We start from the raw sequence: 19,679 nt of genomic DNA on the forward strand, positions 1-19,679 counted from the left end.
AAGGTAAAGTTTCCAAAAATTTCTCTTTGCGGGGGAACCCCCAAAATCCCACTTCGGTGGGAGTATTTATAGAAGTGTCCTCCCCCCACCCCCCTAAGAACCCCCCATGATGATAATTTTTTTTTTGGGGGGGTGGGGGGGGAGTGAGCCCCACTATTAGGAATTATGGTCCAAACACGACTAATCATGCAAATAATATAACACATGCCCAACATTTTCCCACATGATTTCTTTGCATACAAAAGGTCATAGGAGTACATGATCAAAAATCCAGGCAACAATGTCCATTATTTCTCTACACTAAGAGAACTTCTTAGTGGTCACAGATTTTTTCAATGAATCTGCAACATTCTTCAAAGTGTCCACTTTTTCTAGCAACACCTTCTTGTATTCAATTATATTTCTCACAAAGTGATACTAAACATCAATATGCTTTGTCTTAGAATGATAAGTAGGGTTCTTTGTGAGGAACATTTCACTTTGACTGTCATAATTTGTCCTTACAACTTGATGTACCAACCTAATACCTAAACACAATCTCTATACCATACTACTTCCTTGCTTTCATGAGTGGCTTCCAAGTACTCAAGTTTTGTAGTTGAGAGTGCCACTACAAATTGTGTTTTTCTCATCCAATTGATTTCTCCTCCAAATAGGTTGAACAAATACCCACTTTTAGATCTTCTTTGAGCTAGATCCCCAACCCCATCTACATCAACAAAGCCATGTATTTTCAACATTTTGTCCAATTATGGTCTTCCTTGGTAGCACAATCTAATTCTAGTAGTTCCATGCAAATACCTGAAAACCCTCTTAATTAATGTCCAATGTTCCTTCCCTAGTTTTAAAATATACCTACTCAATACTCCCACTGCATATGCAATCCCTGATTTTGTACAGACCATTCCATACATCAAACTTCTAGCCACACCGACATATGGAACATGGGACAAATCCTTTTTTCTTCTTGTGTCTTAGGACACTGATCTATAAATAACTTTACACCTATAGGAATAGGGACCTTTACTAGTTTACTTTCATGCATATTAAACTTCTCCAATATTGTCTTGACACACTTCCTTTGATTTAACAAGAGTTTCCTCTTTCCCCGATCCCTTTTAATTTCCATGCCATAATGAAATTTATAACACTGAGATCCTTCATGTCAAATTTAGAGGATAATTGAGTTTTATGGTCCTTGATATTTTGCTATCATTTCCAATTAGAAACATATCATCCACATATAAGACCAAATAAATAATGCGACCACCAACTAATTTAAAATATACATAGTGATATGCTTTGTTCCTTGTGAAGCAAAGTCCCAAGCTATATGTACAAAATGTTTGATACCACATCCTTGGTGATTTCTTTAACCCATGGAATTGTCTTTGGTGATTTTTTTCTCTTCTTGCCAAATCAGTTTCTAATGGATTTTTTTTATATGTTGATGTTGCTTTTTACTTTCAGGTAGAATAGATGGATGTGAAGAAAACATTCCTACATGTGGATCTATAAGAAGAGATCTACATGAAGTAGCAAGAAGGCTTTGCAATTAAGGGAAATAAAGAGTTGGTATGCATGTTGAAAAAATCACTGGACCTAGGAATAACATTTTGTTACTAACCGAGTTTGCATTTCTCCACTTTTCCTTCTACATTCAACTTATTCTTAAACGCCCATTTTTTGCTAATGAGTTTTCTTCCATGTACCAACTCCACTAGAGCCCAAGCCTCACTCTTGTCCAAGGCTGCCATCTATTCAACCATGGCCTTTTTCTAGGGTTTTCCATCCTTTGAATCCACTACCTCCCTAATAGTTGTAGGATCATCATCAGTAATAAAAAAAGAAAATTTTGAATGGAAATCAGGTGCAGTATAACTTTCGGGCTACTTTCTTTCCCGAACCGACCTCATCAATATTGTAGTATGCATTTCAATTCATCATTTGATTTCTATTATTTTGCATAGTATGATTCATCATCCTTCATTTCGAATTATATCTTCTTTGGTTATTTCTCCCTTGGTAGGACTTGACTTGTTTGATAACATCTTTCACTTCTCTAAATACCACATCTTGACTATACACAAACTTCTTAGTTTATGGATTCCAAAGTTTATAACATTTCAAACCATCATTATAACTAATAAAGATGCAACTTTTAGATTCATGATCCAACTTAGTTTTATTTTTCTTTGGAACATGTACATATGCATCATAGATAAATACCCTAAGGGTTTTCTTACCAATCCATAGCTTGTGTGGAACCTTTTCATCCAATGCTAATAAGGGTGACCCATTTACTAGGTACCATGCAATATACATTGTCTTTACCCATAATACGTCTTGTTCATCCTTTTGGTAACTCCATTCTGCTGAGGTGTGTATGGAGTAGTCTTTGTCATGCTATACCACACTTCTCACATAACTATTCAATTTCCTTCACACAAAATTATCCACCATTATCCATTCTCAACATATCTATTTTCTTATATATATGATTTTCCTCCAGATCCTTAAACTCTTTAAATTTTTCAGAGTTTAGATTTCTTCCTAAGGAAATATATCCATGTATTCATTGAGAACTCATCTATAAATGAGACACGATACACATATTTACCTAGTGATGAAACTGACACAGGTCCAAACACATCCTTATGTACCCATTGTAATATTCCCTATGACCTTGTAGAACCAGAGGAGAATCTTACCCAATTCTTCTTTCCATACAAGAAATGCACAAAAATCAAAATCTAGGAAGAAATTAAACATACATTCTACCATGCCATTATTTTGTAGTACTCAGAGGCCCTTCTCTTCGATATGTCCCTATATTTAATGCCACAATATAGTCTTTTCTCTAGAAGTTGTAGGATTTTTTCCTTCTTCAGATCCCTTCTTAGGAACAATGGAAATATTGCACCCATCACTAACAATTATTCCTAACAACATATACAAAGTTAGAATTCGAACTCCCCTCAGTAATACCATTGCTCTTCTAACAATCTTGTAGGTATCCTTTTCAAACATTGTTCTTAAACCTGCATCTCTCATCTTGCTTACAAAAATAAATTTTATAGCTAATCTTAGGATGTGCAGAACACCATGGAATGTTCTAATCCTTCCACTCATGAGCTTCAAATTGACTTTTCCTCCTCCCATGATTCTAACTATTGAGTCATCTCCTAAGAAAATATCACCACCATCCAATCTTTCATACTCGCAAAACCACTGTGAGGAGTCATATGAAAGATGCACCCGAGTCAACTAGCCATGCCTCATGATCTACGTGTGTACTTGAATAACCTAAGTACACATCCCCTCTTTCATTTGAGGAGGTTTTTTCTACAAAAAGGAGAGTCTTTAGATTCCTTCCCTTGCTCAAGAATTTAGATTTATAATCTTTCTTGTAACAACCTTCTTTTCTACATCTCCAACATACCTTTACAAAATCTCTTGGAGATTTAGATCGCCCACTCAAGTACTTATTTTTATTTCTATTTTTGGAGCATCCTCTTATAGACAAGGCATCTCCATTTTGTTTTTTCATATTTTTTCTATCTAACATCCTTCAATAATAAGGATGAAGCTATTTCATCGAACTTTAAAGTAGTTTCATTACTACCTATGGAAACAACCAAACTATCCAACGAGTGTGGTAGATAACATAACAAACTGATACACTTATGTTCATCTAAAATATTAATATCAATAGATAATAGTCGACTTACCATAATATTGAAGGAATTTAGATGATTTATCACTAATTCTCCATCATTCATCTTCAGGTTACACAACTTCTTCCACATGAACGATTTGTTCATAAAAAAATTAGATTAATACAAATCCCCTAACTTGTCCCGCAAAGCCTTTGTTGTAGCTTCCTTTAAAACATTCAATAATACTGAATTTGAGATACAATTGTATTGTTCTCTTTTCCTTTTCAATACAACTTGGTCTAGTCTTCTGTTGACATCCATATTGGTGCAATATTCAAATCCACTAATCTTTGTCCACCAAAAACTATTCCTTTTTTATCTTCCACAACTCAAAACTCTGCCCATTGAATTTATTGATCTCTATTTTTGAACTACTTCCCATTTTCTTTTCACTCTAAGAATCATTTATGTAGGTCTCCTAGTATAACATGGTCTACCACAAGCCTGAGCCAAAATCCTTAGCCATAAAGGCATCCCCTTGAAGCCAAAACAAATCTGATACCAAATGTAGATTTTAATCATATACAACTTAATTATTGTAAAAAAAATCTTAATAAAATTACAAAAGATGCAATGGCAAACATACACATTAACAAAAATATTTTATCCTAGAAGCCCAAAACAAAGAAAACCATCAAGAATTTTCAATATCTCTCTATAATTACATAATCGTTATATAATTCCCTCTTAAAAGAGGGTTACCTTCTAGGGAAAAGAACCCTAACATAGCTTCTACACTTAGATATGCAATCTAATGATGAGTGGTCTAGATTGTCTATGAAATTACAATAATTTTACAAGGAAAATTTTGGAAAAAGATTCACTTCAAGGGCATTGCCCCCGAAAACCCTTGCTAATACGGGCTCCATAAAAGTGTTGCCACCCTACCATTAAACCCCCCATGGAAACATTTATATAGGGGGGAAAGCCCCCCTATTAGGAACTCGGGTCCAAACATGAATCATACAAAGAATATAACATATATCCAACACTTTTCTGAGCTCTTGGGAAATGGTTGATCTAACACTAGATGGAGTTAATATTGCAAAGAATTGAAAGAGAGGGAGAACATAAGATACCTTGATTTTAAAAACATCATATGACCAACATGAATCAACCATTTGGATCTCCATCAAGAAAATTATCTTTAAGTCTGGAAATTATAGGCTACCAAGAAGGATGAGGGAAGGGCTTACAACAAATAAGGATGCCCAAGTACCTAAAATAGGTATAACCTTCTTGAAGCAGGAAATGAAGAACACATAATAAATTTGCTCGAGTAGTATTACTGGCATTCCATGAATATAGATGACTTTTTTTGTATTAATAAATCCCATTTAGGCATTGAAAAAATTATTCAAGACAATCTTGAAGTGAGAAGCAATATTCCTAGATGCATCAACCATCAACAATTTTTCATTAGGAAACAAAGCATAATTTAAATTTTAAGTCCTTACAAATTGAATGCTTGGAAGATGCTTTGTTCTTTTTTCAAAGTCAACTTTTTGACTTAAGGATTCAACCATGATGATATTTAGGAGGGAAGTGATGAAAACTTGACTAAACTAAGAGGGAGGGGGGGTGAACTAGTTTAGTACATTCATGGGCATTAATTTATTTTCTTTAAACTCATTAATTGAACCATTAAATAATGACCAACAAATTTAATATGCAAACAAAAAATAATAATTAAACCAAGAACATCACATCAACACATAAAATAAACACATATGCACATCAGATATAAGTGGAAACCCATAAAGGGAGAAAACCATGATTCTGTTACTGTTGTGATGCAAAGGAAAACTCCTAGACCCATATTACATTTGGTATAGGAGGTTGTTACCTCAATTTTCTGCAAGTTGCAAAATGCCAGGAAGATCCAACTCCCATATGCTTTCTGTAGGCTACAACCTGTAGGAGGATCCTACTTGAACAAGCTCCAACCTGATATTTATCAAGCCACTACTTGAAAGGAGTCTACAATGCCCTGATGCAAAGAAAAAACAACTGTGTTGGTTTACCTGGTCATAAATTCTACTTACCTCCATCTTCATTTATGTCTCTTATTCCCTTCAAATTTTCTTCACACAAGTTTCATATGTTCCAGGTAACTAATGCATAGCACCTCAATAAAATCTCACACATTCTCCAACTCTCTAAAAAAAGCCTACTTGTCCTCCAAAATCACATCTTTTATAATACAGTTTGCTGGTTGTTTGTATTCCACATAAGAATATGAAATGAACAGGCTTGACTCTCTTCCTTCCACTCATTCATTTCCAAGCTCTTAAAATTTTGAATATTAGAAAATAAATAACTTCTCCACCACATATTATTTCAATGATCTGTAATCATTAGGTACACCAATATCAATCATAATACCAAAAGAAACATTATAATATCACAACACATGCACACAGTGCAAACATTCTCCAATGTAAAAAATGTGTACTCAACATATGAAAGCAATGTAAGGATATGTATGCAATGTTCACTCTCCAGATACATCTATATGATCAAAGCCATCTTTTCTTCATGCCATTTCCTCAACCGCCTTGAGTCTTGTCATGGATTTTTTCCTTTGTTGTCATGGATTATTGCCTTTGCCTTGCATCACAACAATGGTCATGCTTTTATCTTTCATTGCATCTCTGCGACAACATCTCTTCTGAAGAATTTTCCATCACCCTTGCTCTTGTTCTGCATATCAAACATGCCTCGCTGCAAACATTGTTTCTTTGTCAATACCTTGCATGGTCTTGTTGTTGGTATTTTATTGTTCCTTTTCTCCTTTTCCTTGCTGCTATCCTTTTCCTTTGCTTCTCCTTGCCTTGCTGATGTCCTTTTCCTTTGCTACTCCTTGCCTTATTTCTCCTTGTCTTGCTACTCCAAGCTTCTCAAGCTGCTTTTTCATACCTTACTCCTGCTGCATACCTTGTTGCTCCTTTGCTTTTGCTGGTCTTTTGCCATCAATGACAATAATTCCATCAACTCCCCCTTTGGCATTGATGGCAACACATTCATCCTCCACCTTTGTTATGAGAAAAAATTATATTTGTTTCTCTAGACTTTTTCTTACTCACTCTTTGACATCAATGGGAAGGGGTTTGGAGATTTATGACTGAAAAACCCAATTAAGTGAGAGTAAAGCAATCTTGAATAGTTCAAAGAGTATATAGTCTAACATTTAGTTCCTCTTATAGGTTTCTAAGGTTTTTCTTTTCTTCAAAATTGGGCTTGGATCATTTCATTCAATTATAAATATACATAGAAATTTATATTTCATTCAATTTATTTTCCATGTATGTATTCCAGAAAATTATCATTATGTTCTTCGAACATGCCGATTGACAATGGCCTTGATGATGATTTCAATGACTATATATTGAAACCAGCTATACCATCAACACTTCTAGCTCAATACCACACATTGGATACGAATTTGATCAACATAGTAGTTAATTATAGCAAAGTGAATTCTCCTCCACAAGCTCGAAAGGAATGGAGCTAGTGAAAACATGTTCGATGAAGCAATTACAAAGGAAACATTTAAATCCAAGGGATTTCAAAATGTTTACCATTAATTATACTCATTCAACCATAGAATATAGAGAAGCAAATTTGATGTTTCCCACAAAATAAGTCAAGCAACGAAACAAAAAAAAACTGGTTTACGCTGGACATCATCCACATTTTCACATATTTGTGAATGTTCTAGCCAGAAAATAAACTTGTAGGTACTACAACTCTGTATGACTTAAAATATGAATTGATTAATCAAATAAGTCGAATTCCATTTCTTCATCACTCTCCTTCTTAGGTTATTTCTTTATCTCTTTAAGTGCAGGGAAACCTCAGCAACAACAACACCACTTTCACCTCTGATACCATGCAACAGGTGCAACATTGGTACCACCTCTAGAGACAACGCTCAAAAAGGAGGTTTTCAATGTTTCTTCTCTACAGAAGCTTGGTACAAAGACCAAGCCAATAGAGTACTATCGACACATTTTCAAAATTCACTAATGTGCTAATTTTCTTACCAGTAAAATCTGGAGTCTTGTTGGTATGCCCTTTATGTATGAATAGACGTTCATAAGGTGTTTAATCCGAAATATTGCTTATATGTCCTTTATGTATGAATAGCCATGAGTCGTCTATCCAATGCACATCGATGTGGAACACAACTGTTGTCACCCCTTACGAAAATTCAAAGTTCCAGAACTTCATGAAACCATAGCATATTCACGATTCATGAAATTCCCATAATCATCACGGGGCTCCGTTGTGTGTCAAAGAATTCTCGAAAACTGAGAAAAGGAGCACTTTCATCCTCGTTGTGTATACTCATTTAACACATAATATTCCAATATGAAACTTCGTGAAACCATGTATGTTGTATGTAATATACACCAATATTGTATTGAAGTTTCTCCATAGTATCACCTAATCATGGTCTACCTCCAGAACTCGAAGACTAGTGGGAAACTAATCGGGACATCCTCTGCTACAAAAATCCATGCAAACCATACTCAAGAAACAATGGTTATGCTCATTCCACCCCGCCTCAACGTATTTATTAATTATAAATGTATCAAGAAATCACGCACCAGCGAACACCTTAATTCATATATAACGAATGCCATATATAATATCGACCTTATAACGAACCAATATAAGACTCATAAACATTAACTTATGTGTGTTATATATAAACGTGTAGATGACCTCCAACACTGCTATATTTTATTCATCCTCTCATGAACTTATATTGCGGATCTAGTAGCTTCAACCTACATCAGAGTGTGCTCAAAATCCTAGGGAGGCCATCGAATGTTAGTTGGTGCGACACCACCCTATCAAATTTATGTTTTTCCGAGCGAACTGGAAACATCATAAGATTGAAAAGATGGAATGGATCCAAATCAAGCTTGATATTTGATAGAAAAACAACTTACAACATATCAAATGGTGTCGAGGAGTTGTTTATGGACAAGCCTCTGGCATTGCTTTTCAGTGAGGAATTTCAAAGGATACAAATAAAATCCTCTTCGTCATCAACCACCATATGTCTGTCGTGCGCTGTCTAATTGATAGAAATCAAGCTTCATAGTTGATAGAAAAATAAATTACAACATATCAAATGGTGTCGAGGATTTGCTTATGGACAAGCCTCTGGCATTGCTTTTCAGTGAGGAATTTCAAAGATACAAATAAAATCCTCTTCGTCATCAACCACCAAATGTCTGTCGTGTGCTGTCTATTAGCGAGACCCTACTAAAATGTAGAGTGACTTTCCATCCAAATTCTCCTGACCCTTTAATTCAGGCAACTCAATGACACAGGAAAATTTTACCACCTTAGCACCAACATGCTCCAGTCAATTGATCGTTGCGCATAACATTCCCCCCCCTTCGCAATCATATCATCAACAATAAGGACCCATTCACTAGGATGGACTACTCCATAATAAATGTCGCTCAATGATCCCCAAGCTCATCGCTTCTCCAATAGGAAGCCTGGCATGTTAATTCTACAGATGTGACCTTCTTTGAGCTACCTTATGATACCTCCTTCAATGCACAATAATAATAATGTTTGACTCAGCCTCTGCATAACGCTCTCCATATATGAACCGTATCATAATTATGCTTACATAGATGCACCATAAGAACATTGTTCCAAATGGATGCTTCCAAGAAACATTGATATATTTTTAAATTAATGTTGTGCCAACCCATAGGATGCATATATTGCAAACTCTGTGTTATGTATAAAATAACGTTGCAACATAAACCAACTCTGTCTAATAAATAAATAAATAAAAAATTCTGCATAGTGTATAAACAATTGTATGGTTTCCTTTCTCTCCTCCAACACAATTGTAAACACAATTATATATTGCGGCCTTTCATTCCATTAAAATATAACCATTAGATAATGCTCACTGCACTTCATACGATCGATACCACCACCATTATAATACCAAGAACACAGAACATTGAAGCTATAAGAACACACTATAGTCTAATACCAAACTCAAATGAGGCTGCAAATGAATGCCTTTGATAACGTTTTCAGAATGACACTGCACATGAATAAGGAATAACGATGGCTTCATGAAAATATTATAATGAAATCCAAATTAGGGCATGAGACCCTAATCGCTGCTCCATTGATCATTAAATTATGCAAATGCTATGCACAATTATTATATAAATGTTCCAAATGTATTAGACATAGAAATGTTGGCATCAACGTTAGGTATTATACAAATTCTCTCCAAAGGTATTACACATTCAAATACCATTAGAAATTACACAAACGCTGGTTGAACGTTGTCATTGGCTCAAAGAAAATGCATAACGTGGTTTAATGATGCCATATATCTTTCAAATATAACGTTGGTTGAACGTTGTTTCATTTGTAATAATAGACTGTGTATTGATGAATGTTGCTCCAATGACCATTTCACTGGTTTGACATCCATTGTTATCTATTCTGGCATGATGAGGCTAGTGAAACTTGCATAATGCATATCTTGTACACTTCAGATTTGGTAGGGAGAGTAACATTCCCATATAACAACGACATTGCTCCAAGTGTAGTGAACAACACATATGGTAATCAATGTATTAAATTTCTACCACAATATGTTAATACGATTTCATTGTGAAAGCTGCAATAATTTAATATGACCATCACCTATACAACATTGTCAACCATGTTTTCACTGGAATTTATTTAACGTTGATCAATGATGTGGCGATAACTACATTTCATCATACAACCAACGATTAGCAAATAATGCATGCCTTCCATTGTCTATTAACCCCACTTTATAACATTGTCATTACCAACCAATGTTAGGAGACCGAGCACTGCCTGTCGAGTATATATCGATATATGATGGTACAAATAAGATGTAGCAAACTTAACTTCTTTACAATACTCCCATAGAAATTCTGTAACAATAATAGGCCAATACATTTGGATGATATAAGTAATGTTTTTGTCCACCTGACAATGTGTTACCTATTAAAAATTCCCTCCATTTCGATTGAGATCTGAATCCAATACAAGTAACGTCATGAATTCATAAAGCTTAGATATTTCACTTCCACATACCATCAAACCATGTAACGTTCCACACAGACCATCAAACCATGTAATGTTCCACACGCTAAAGATCTTGTTGATTATTTGTGAAAGCATCTCCTTCCCCTTAATTTTTTTTTTGTTTTTGTTTCACACCGTGTCTCCTTTCACTGTGTCAATTCATAATGTTCACTCTCTTAGCCAGAGCTATGGTATGGCTTGCCTACACTCCCTTCCTGTAAATTGTGATTTGAAAATAAAATCCAGCACTCATATCCATCATTTGCTTTAACTTCTTAGAGTCAAATTTCATCACTTCCATTGCCAAATGTGACATTTGCATCATCACTACTTTTATCAACATGGTTTACATTTGCACTAATTTGTCTACATTGTTTACATTTGCACTAATTTGTCTACATTGTTTACATTTGCACCAATTTTTCTCTTTACCTCTCTGTGGTTCAAGACATGGTTATCTATGCTTAGCACATTGTTTCTCGAATCAAGAAGGTTGAGACAGTCCTTGCACCAGCACTGGAGATTCATGTCATATTTTATTTTATTTCATTTTATGGCATGGGAGTCAATGATGAGTTGTATTCACTCGCAACAATCTCCACTATGCTTTGTAATGTTTTTCTTTGCATTATCTAGATTCTTCCAAATTCATCGTGGATTACTAGCACCAACCTAACAATTAACAACGACCAAAGGCTTCGATTCCAAAAATTTTAAGAGAGGAAGCATGTTGAAGTCTTCAAGGAATACTAATAAGGGATGCTCTCTCCCTAAGATGCTTCACATTTTATACTTGTTTCTCTATCACTGATTAGCTTCTTCATTGCTTCCTTGACTAGCTCCCCCTGAGATCAAGCTAGGTCACTGGTTGTTCTTTATTCTTCCTCTTCCATACCTTAGTTAGCTACCTTCTTGTGTCTACATTTTCTTTTGTCTCACTGTTTGGATTTCTTGTAGTGTCCATCTTCTGTCTAGAGTTCTTTAGGGTATAGTGTAGTTTTCAATATTTGGATACGTGGGCATGATTATTACACTTATAACACCATGTGTAGCCAAGAAATGAAAGAAAATTCTTGTATTTTCTATTCTACTTTTCAAAATGTTTGCAATCAACAGCCTTATGTCCAATGTAATAGCCCTGGTGAAAATTTCATGTAATAAAAGTTAATAAAGGAAAGGTAAGACCATGTTTAAGGGACACTTATTCCAAGTTGAATGTTGGGCAAAGATACCCTAATGGACATCAATGAATGTCTTTTTTGGCCAAGGAAAATTGGAAAAGGAATAAGGAAAAGGAATAAAAAAGAAAAAAGGTATTTTGGCATATTTATTTATGAAAATAAAGGAAATTTGGATAAAAGTAAAATGAAAGGAAAGGTTGCATGTGAGGAGAAAATTGAAGGAAAATAATGGAAAATGAAGAAAATAGAGGCCTCATTAATAAAAAGGCTTACGAATATCAGTTGGTAACCTTTTTTTAGTTCAAGTTTGGAGCTCTCTCATTATTCTCTCTCTCACTCTCACTCTTGGTCCCTTAGAGTTTTCTTGGAGCACTCTAGCTTTAGATCAAGGAAGGAAAATAAATTGAAGGAAAAGGAAGGAAAGCAAGGATTAAGGAAGGAAGAGTAGGATCAAGTAGCTTCAGCAAGAATACCTATAGGTGACCTTTTGCATGTGTGATTTCCTAGCTGGTTTGGACATGCATGGCTTTGCATGTTGGTGTATGGTTCTCTTGTTGTTTGTGGCATGGTTTTACCTGGTTATGAAAGATTTTTTCAGACTAGCTTTGCCCTTTTTTGGATGCCATGTATGTTAGGATGTTTATCTCGGTTTTGAGCTTTGGTTTGTCGGATGGATTTCAAAATCTGGGGCGAAGGTGGTCTCAAGTTTCATTCCCAAAGGCCTAGAAATCCCTTGACTGATTTTGGCGGGATACATGGTAAAGCCCGAGGGAAAAGTCTCAGTTTAGGGCTTAGTGATCTAGGTTTGGATTATGGTAAATCTTGAGAGACTGGTCTCGGTTTAGGGCCTAGTGATTTAGGATTGGATTGCGGTAAATCCCAAGAGACAAGAAGACGAAAAATTCCTCAAGGATAGTGATGGATTCCAGATGGCATTCCAAGTTCAGTTCGGTTGTGATCGGAGCACTAGTTTTGGTGTGATCACGGTTTGATGAGGGTGGAGGTTGTTTAACCTCTGGATTCCCTTGGTTTTTTTTGGATTGGTTGTTCTATGAGATCCCACATTCATGATTGGAATATGGCATGGGGGTGACTGACTGAAAGAGAGATTTGGTTTAGCCGTGTATATGGTTGGGTGGTATGTGGAAGACCTGAACCTAGTCGAATTTGCCTATTATTAATAAAAGTTAGGTTCTCTTACTTTGGATCTTGTTTATATTTTGATTTAATGGTTGTCATATCTCTTATATTTATATGGTTTTATGCTGGTTATAAGCATGGTTATATGGTTGATCCATGTCATGGTTATTTCATGTATTTACTTGTAGTTGTTAAATAGGTGGATGTAAGAACTAATTGATGTTATAACACTTCAATGGAGAAGGGGGTGATCCTTTTGGTTATGTTTCATAAGCCCTTTCAGTCATTTATGTTATGTATTGTATCCTAGACCTATAGTTTGCATTGATGCCAAATGTTTGGCAGAATGTCAGTCCCAGTTGGGGATGCTCAAGCCTAGTCCTGAGGTTGATTTTTGATTTGTTTATCTTGTCATCATGTATTTGATGGAGTCTGAAGGTTATAACAAGTTATGGGCAGAGGTCGGGATTGTGGGCTAGAAAAGTTGCTCAAATCTTGGGGACGCTGACACAAGTCTACTGAAAAGAGTCTAGGGACATTGGCACATAGGTCTGTGAGAGTGACTTTGGCTTCTGGTCAATATCTTGCCTATAACATGAGAGTGACGAGTGGTTAAAAGGCTTAAATTATCAATGGGACTCAAGGACAAGATGTCTCAGTGGATGACATGTCTTTTGAGGGTGTTGTTGTTGATGTGGAGGGGTTTGTTTAAGGTGTTCTACTGATTCCATTTCCTTAAGGTCACCAAGCAAGTTGAATCGATTATAGTGGCCTCTCTCATCGCATGTTTACCCCAGTTGGCAGTTGATTGGGTAGACCTACGAGGAGGGAATGTTACAGATTGGTATAAGATTGTGGTTGTGCTCTCCTTGGGTGAAGGTGTTGATCATGCATGCATGTCAGTGGCATGTGTATATCTCACATTTGCATTCCATGTGATTGTTGCATTACATAATGATTGATCATGATTGTAGTAAGGTTATCATGAGGAACTTGATTTGATTTTGTGGGATGCATCGTTGAAATTATATAATTGGTTGCATATGGTTATATTTCGCTTACATGTTTATTATATGTCGCTTGACTAAATCCTTGTACATCAGTTGCATCCATGAATGTTTTGATTACATGTATCAATCTTGTAGGTTGATTACAAGAATTGATCACTTATGCTTGACTACATGCGTTTATGCGTATGTGTAGTGGATTAGGTATTGCTTATGCATGTTGATGGTTGCATATGGAAATGTGTACAATGGAGTAATGGTTGTTGTCATGCATGAGGTCATAGTATGCATTGTTCATATGGCCTTGCATTGATGACTGGACCCTAGCTAGAATGATGTTTATGTGTTGATACACTTATTCAATATATGTCTATATGTTGTTATGTTTATGTTATACATGTATCACATTGATTTAATGATCTTGCAGACAAGGTATCATCCCCAAATTATTCTAAGGTGGATTGGTTTATTGTGATTTGGCTTAGCTGACATAGTATGCCTTGTAGGAAATAGATCAGATGGCTAGCAAGGTGGTAGACTACATAAAATCTCTCTATGCATCAGATGGGCAGTGTGGTGCGGGGCACTCTTCTAACTTGGAAGACACATTGATAAGTCTGAAGGAATAAATAAGGAGTTGCAAAGCAGATAATGACAAAATCATGCAGGCACAAGAGAAACAAGCATAGGTGAATGCGAAACTACTTCAGAGTTTGTCATATTTGTAGCTACAAGGGACACTTCGGATCAGCCATGGACATGAGGACATAACTAATGGGGCATATGATATTAGGTCTCCTAGTAGAGACAGGTCAGATAGATTTGACATGGTGAGAGATGGCAGGTTGTTGGACACTCCGGATAGGAGAGGTGATCGACACTGGTACTATTCAAGTTCTGGCACTAACATGTATCATGATCATCATCATTATCATCCTTGCAGGAGGAGTGATAGGGGATACTTTCCATATGAGTTTAAGAAGGAAAATCCAACTACCTTTGATGGAGAGATAAAGAAATCGCAGGATGCGGAGGCGTGGTTGCTTGGTATGAAAAAGTTCTTCCGATTGCATGATTATTCAGAAAACATGAAAGAAAATATAACCACTTTCAGTCTCAAAGGTAAAGTGGATATTTGGTGGGAAGACGTGAAGAATTTCAAAGGTATACATGAGGAATATTTGACTTGGCAAGCATTTGAAAGGCTCTTCAAGAAGAATTACTTGTTGGAGAGGTACTATGATGACAGAGCTAAGGAGTTTTATGAGTTGTGGATGGGTTCTATGACAAATGAGGAGTATACTAGCAAGTTTTTGGAGTTGTTGAGATATGTGCTTTACCTCAGGGAGGAGAAGGCCAAGGTTCAGATATTCATCAGTGGATTTCTAGTTGCATATAGATACCATATTGAGTTCAATGAGCCTAGATCGTTGGAGGAGGCCATCCAAAGGTTGAATTATGAGCAGTCAAAGCACAAATTTGAGCCTATGCACGACTTGAAAAGAAATGAGAAAGCTAAAGGAAAATGGACACCAAAGAGAGGAAGACCTCAATATGTAAGTGAGAAAGAAAATGCAGTTCCTTACAAGAGATTGAATACAACTGAGAAGGGATGTGGAGAATAGCAGGCTAGAGGCGGTGGTAGGGAACCATTGCAGTGTTGGATATGTGGTAAGGATCATCGTAAGAGGGATTTTCCGTAGTATCAGAGTGGTGGTAGACCCCAAATCTACAGTGCTCAGGAGGCACATATAGTTGGTGATGTTGGTCATAGCATTCCTCGGATCTATGCAGCTGTGGACAATAGGTAGGTGGAAATCAGGCATTGATCACTGAGATGGATAGTAAGATTTATGATCAAGTTGTTTCTATTTTGATTGATCCTAAATATGACTATAGTTATATTAATCCTGACCTGGTGGATAAGTGTGGTTTGAGCAAAAGAAGTGCATGCAAAATCTTGGTTGGCACAGTTGGCTATAGGTACAAAGAAGTGAGTTCACCATTGGCTGAGAGCTTGCGTACTTGATCTAAATGGTATGGCTACAATAGCACACTTAAATGTATTTCCATTGGGATCTTATAATATTCTTTTGGGTATGGATTGGCTATATATTCATAGGACCAAAGTGTATTTCTTCGACAAGGTCATTGAGTGTGTGGATGATAGTGGGGAAAAGAGGACTTTGTAGGGAAAGAAGAAGCCTACATCAGTGAGGATGGTTACCAATATGCAGGCTAAGCGTAGTTGTAGAAAAGGTTGTGTGATTTTTACAGTACACATTTTCTAGTGACAAGTGTAAAGAGTTTGAGGATGCGGATGTGTTAAGAAGGTACCCATTTTTGTAGTAGTTTTAGGATGTATTTCCTGAGGACATTACAGAGTTTCTACCTCCCAGGGAGGTAGGAATTTCTATTGAGTTGGTGCCAAGGGTAGCTCCAACATGAAAGGAACTTTATAAGATGAGCACACTTGAGTTGGTTGAGTTAAAGTTGCAGCTGAAGAAAATGTTGGACAAGGGGTACATTAGGTCGAGTGTATCACCTTGGGGTGCACCAGTGTTGTTTGTAAAGAAGAAATATGGTACTCTTAGATTGTCCATTGACTACATGTAGCTGAACAAGGTAACGATAAAGAATAGGTACCCTTTGCTGAGGATTGATGATTTGTTTGATCAGTTGAAGGGGGTATCCGTGTTCTCTAAGATTGACTTGGGATTGGCATACCATTAGGTACACATCAAGGAAGAGGATATCTTCAAGACTGTGTTCAGGACTAGGTATGGGAATTATGAGTTTGTTGTTGTTCCATTTGGTTTGAATAATTCTCTAGCTACATTTATGTGTTTGATGAATAATGTGTTGCGTACTTATATGGACAAGTTTGTTATTGTATTCATTGATGATATACTGGTATATTCTAATAATGAGAAAGAACATGCCAAGCATTTAGTAGCAACGTTGAAATTGCTAATAAAGCATCAATTATATGCTAAACTTAGCAAGTGCAGCTTCTTTCAGACTGGGGTACATTACTTGGGGCATGTTGTCTCCAAGGATGGCATAACAGTAGATCTAGAAACAATAAGGGTTATCATGGAGTGGGAAACACCTAAGAATGTGGATGAGGTGAGATCATTCATGGGATTTTCAAGTTAATACAGGAGATTCATTAGGAACTTCTCACACATTGCATATCCTATCAAATCATTACAGCGGAAAGGTAAGAAGTTAGAATGGAAAAAAGAATGTGAGGTTAGTTTTGAGCATCTTAAGCAGTTGTTGACACATGCACCAAGTGCTAATGATTGTGGATCCAAATAAGGAGTTTGTAGTATGTACATATTCTTTCAAGAGAGGACTTGGTGGAGTTCTCATGCAAGAAGGAAAGGTAGTGTGCTATGAGTCACGAAAACTAAATGAGCATGATCAGAACTATCCAACACATGATCTTGAGATAGCAATGATTATACATGCATTGAAGATGTGGAGGCACTATATTCTTGGCAGGTGGTTTACATTGATGATTAATCACAGTGGGTTGAGATATTTGTTTTACCAACCGAATCTGAATGCCAAACAAGCTAGATGGTTAGCTACCCTAAGTGAGTTCGACTGCGAGATCAGATACATCAAAGGGAAGGAGAACTAAGTTGCAGATGATCTTAGAAGGAAGGTATAGGTAAATCACATACAATCTATGAGCTCTTACGGGACAGAGTTGTAGGATATGATCTTGTAGGCAGGACAATAGGATGACAAATACGTGGAGATTATACACAGGTTTGATCCAAAATGGATTTTGGATAGACTTCCAAGTGTAAGTGTTCCTCACAGAGGAAAATGGAATTCCAAGGATGTTGCTGGAAATAGCCCCATTGCAGAGATCTTTTCCTTCTAAATCTAATGCAACTTGAATGGGCTAAAATGGAATTTGGAGGTAGAAGTTATAGTAGAAAGAAGTTGTGATCCAAATGGATCCTAGAACACTCTCTAAGTTTTCACGAACACTTTAAAATTATGCAAAAAGATTCAAATTCTTATAAAGATCAAGCTATTGGAGGAATCCTCATGACAGTTGCGAATGGCGATCAGTGTGGATCAACGAGGGCCGTCGATCTAGTGCGTAGAGTGGTGGACCATGGTAACGCGCATTGACACCAACCAGCAAATGTAGGGACAAATCTGAGCAATGGAGGTAGTTTCCGATATGCGAATCGCATATCACAAGGCAAACCTCTCAGTGAAGAGAAGCCCCCAGCACCCGGGCCCGAAATATTATGAAATGTGGAAAAGTAATTAATTTGGTTCCGTCGGAGCAGGATTCCACGAAATCGACAGGATATCGGAAGGGCTCAAGGCGATAAGCGGTTTCAACCAAGTTCCACCCGATGCCACACATCGATTGCCACGCGTCCAATGGAAGAGAGAGAAAACCGCTCACATCGGACGGGTAACCATCAAGCTACTCAACCACCCGATATGAGCGACCAACGTAGGATTTGGGGGGCCCAGATTAACGACGAATACGCATTCCGATGGATGACCGGATTTGACGGGGTCAACAGGTAGAGTTGTATAGGATTTGAAGTCCGATATGGACGATGAATTGGCAGAAGATTCATGTTTCACGGGCATTCTTGGAGCAAATGGAAATAACGATCGTTCAAACATGTTCAAGAGAAATGACACTCATCCGTTACAAAATAGGTGGCCACCACACTGTGAAGCGTTATACAGCGACCGTAAATGTTGAAAGAAGGGATTCAGATGGACAGAGGAAGGGAACCAGAAAGCCGAGAAACGAAAACGAACAGTCAGGAAGCAGATGCCTTTAAAGCCACATACTGACAAAGAGAGAAGATATAGCAGTAAGAGAGTGGTAAGCCGAAAGTAGAGAGAAGAAGCCGAGTTGATCTGCAGAAGCAAAGGCAACATCTAGCCGAAGTTAAGACAGAGACAGAGAGAGAAGGCTTGAGAGTTTCAAGCAAACTTCTCTGCATGCCTATCATGTATTGAGTCTCAGATTGGGCTCATACTATTGTAACCAACAAAGACAGAGAGTCAGTGAGGAGAGTTTGTGTACTCTTGAGAGACTTGGGGGATCTAAGTACAATATTACTGATTTGTATCTATTGTGTGAGACTCAAATTGAGCTCATTGTTGTAAAAACTCTACTTTGAAGACATAATAGAGAGGCCGAGAGAGAGAGCTCAGAGAAGCTAGAGCTGAAAAGCCAGAGCCAGAGCCGAGAGCCGAGAGCCAGAGCCAGAGCCCAGAGCCCAGAGCCAAAGGGTCAAGAGCTTCAAGAGCCAGGGATAAGATGGTGTTCTAAGCCCACTGAGTTCTGTGTAAACCAGTGGAGTTGAGCATGGAGCTTGTAAAAGAACTATTGCCATAAAACCAGAGAGCCTAGTTAAGTTGACTAGAGCTCAAGGAGACGTAGCACAAGAGTTTTGGGTGAAATCCATATTAAACTTGTTGTCTTATGTGTGATGTTCATTTGCTGC

Source organism: Pinus tabuliformis, chromosome 3_2, assembly GCF_031772625.1.
Source record: "Pinus tabuliformis cultivar Carrire ecotype Pingquan chromosome 3_2, CPIR1, whole genome shotgun sequence".
Classification (NCBI taxonomy): Eukaryota; Viridiplantae; Streptophyta; class Pinopsida; order Pinales; family Pinaceae; genus Pinus; species Pinus tabuliformis.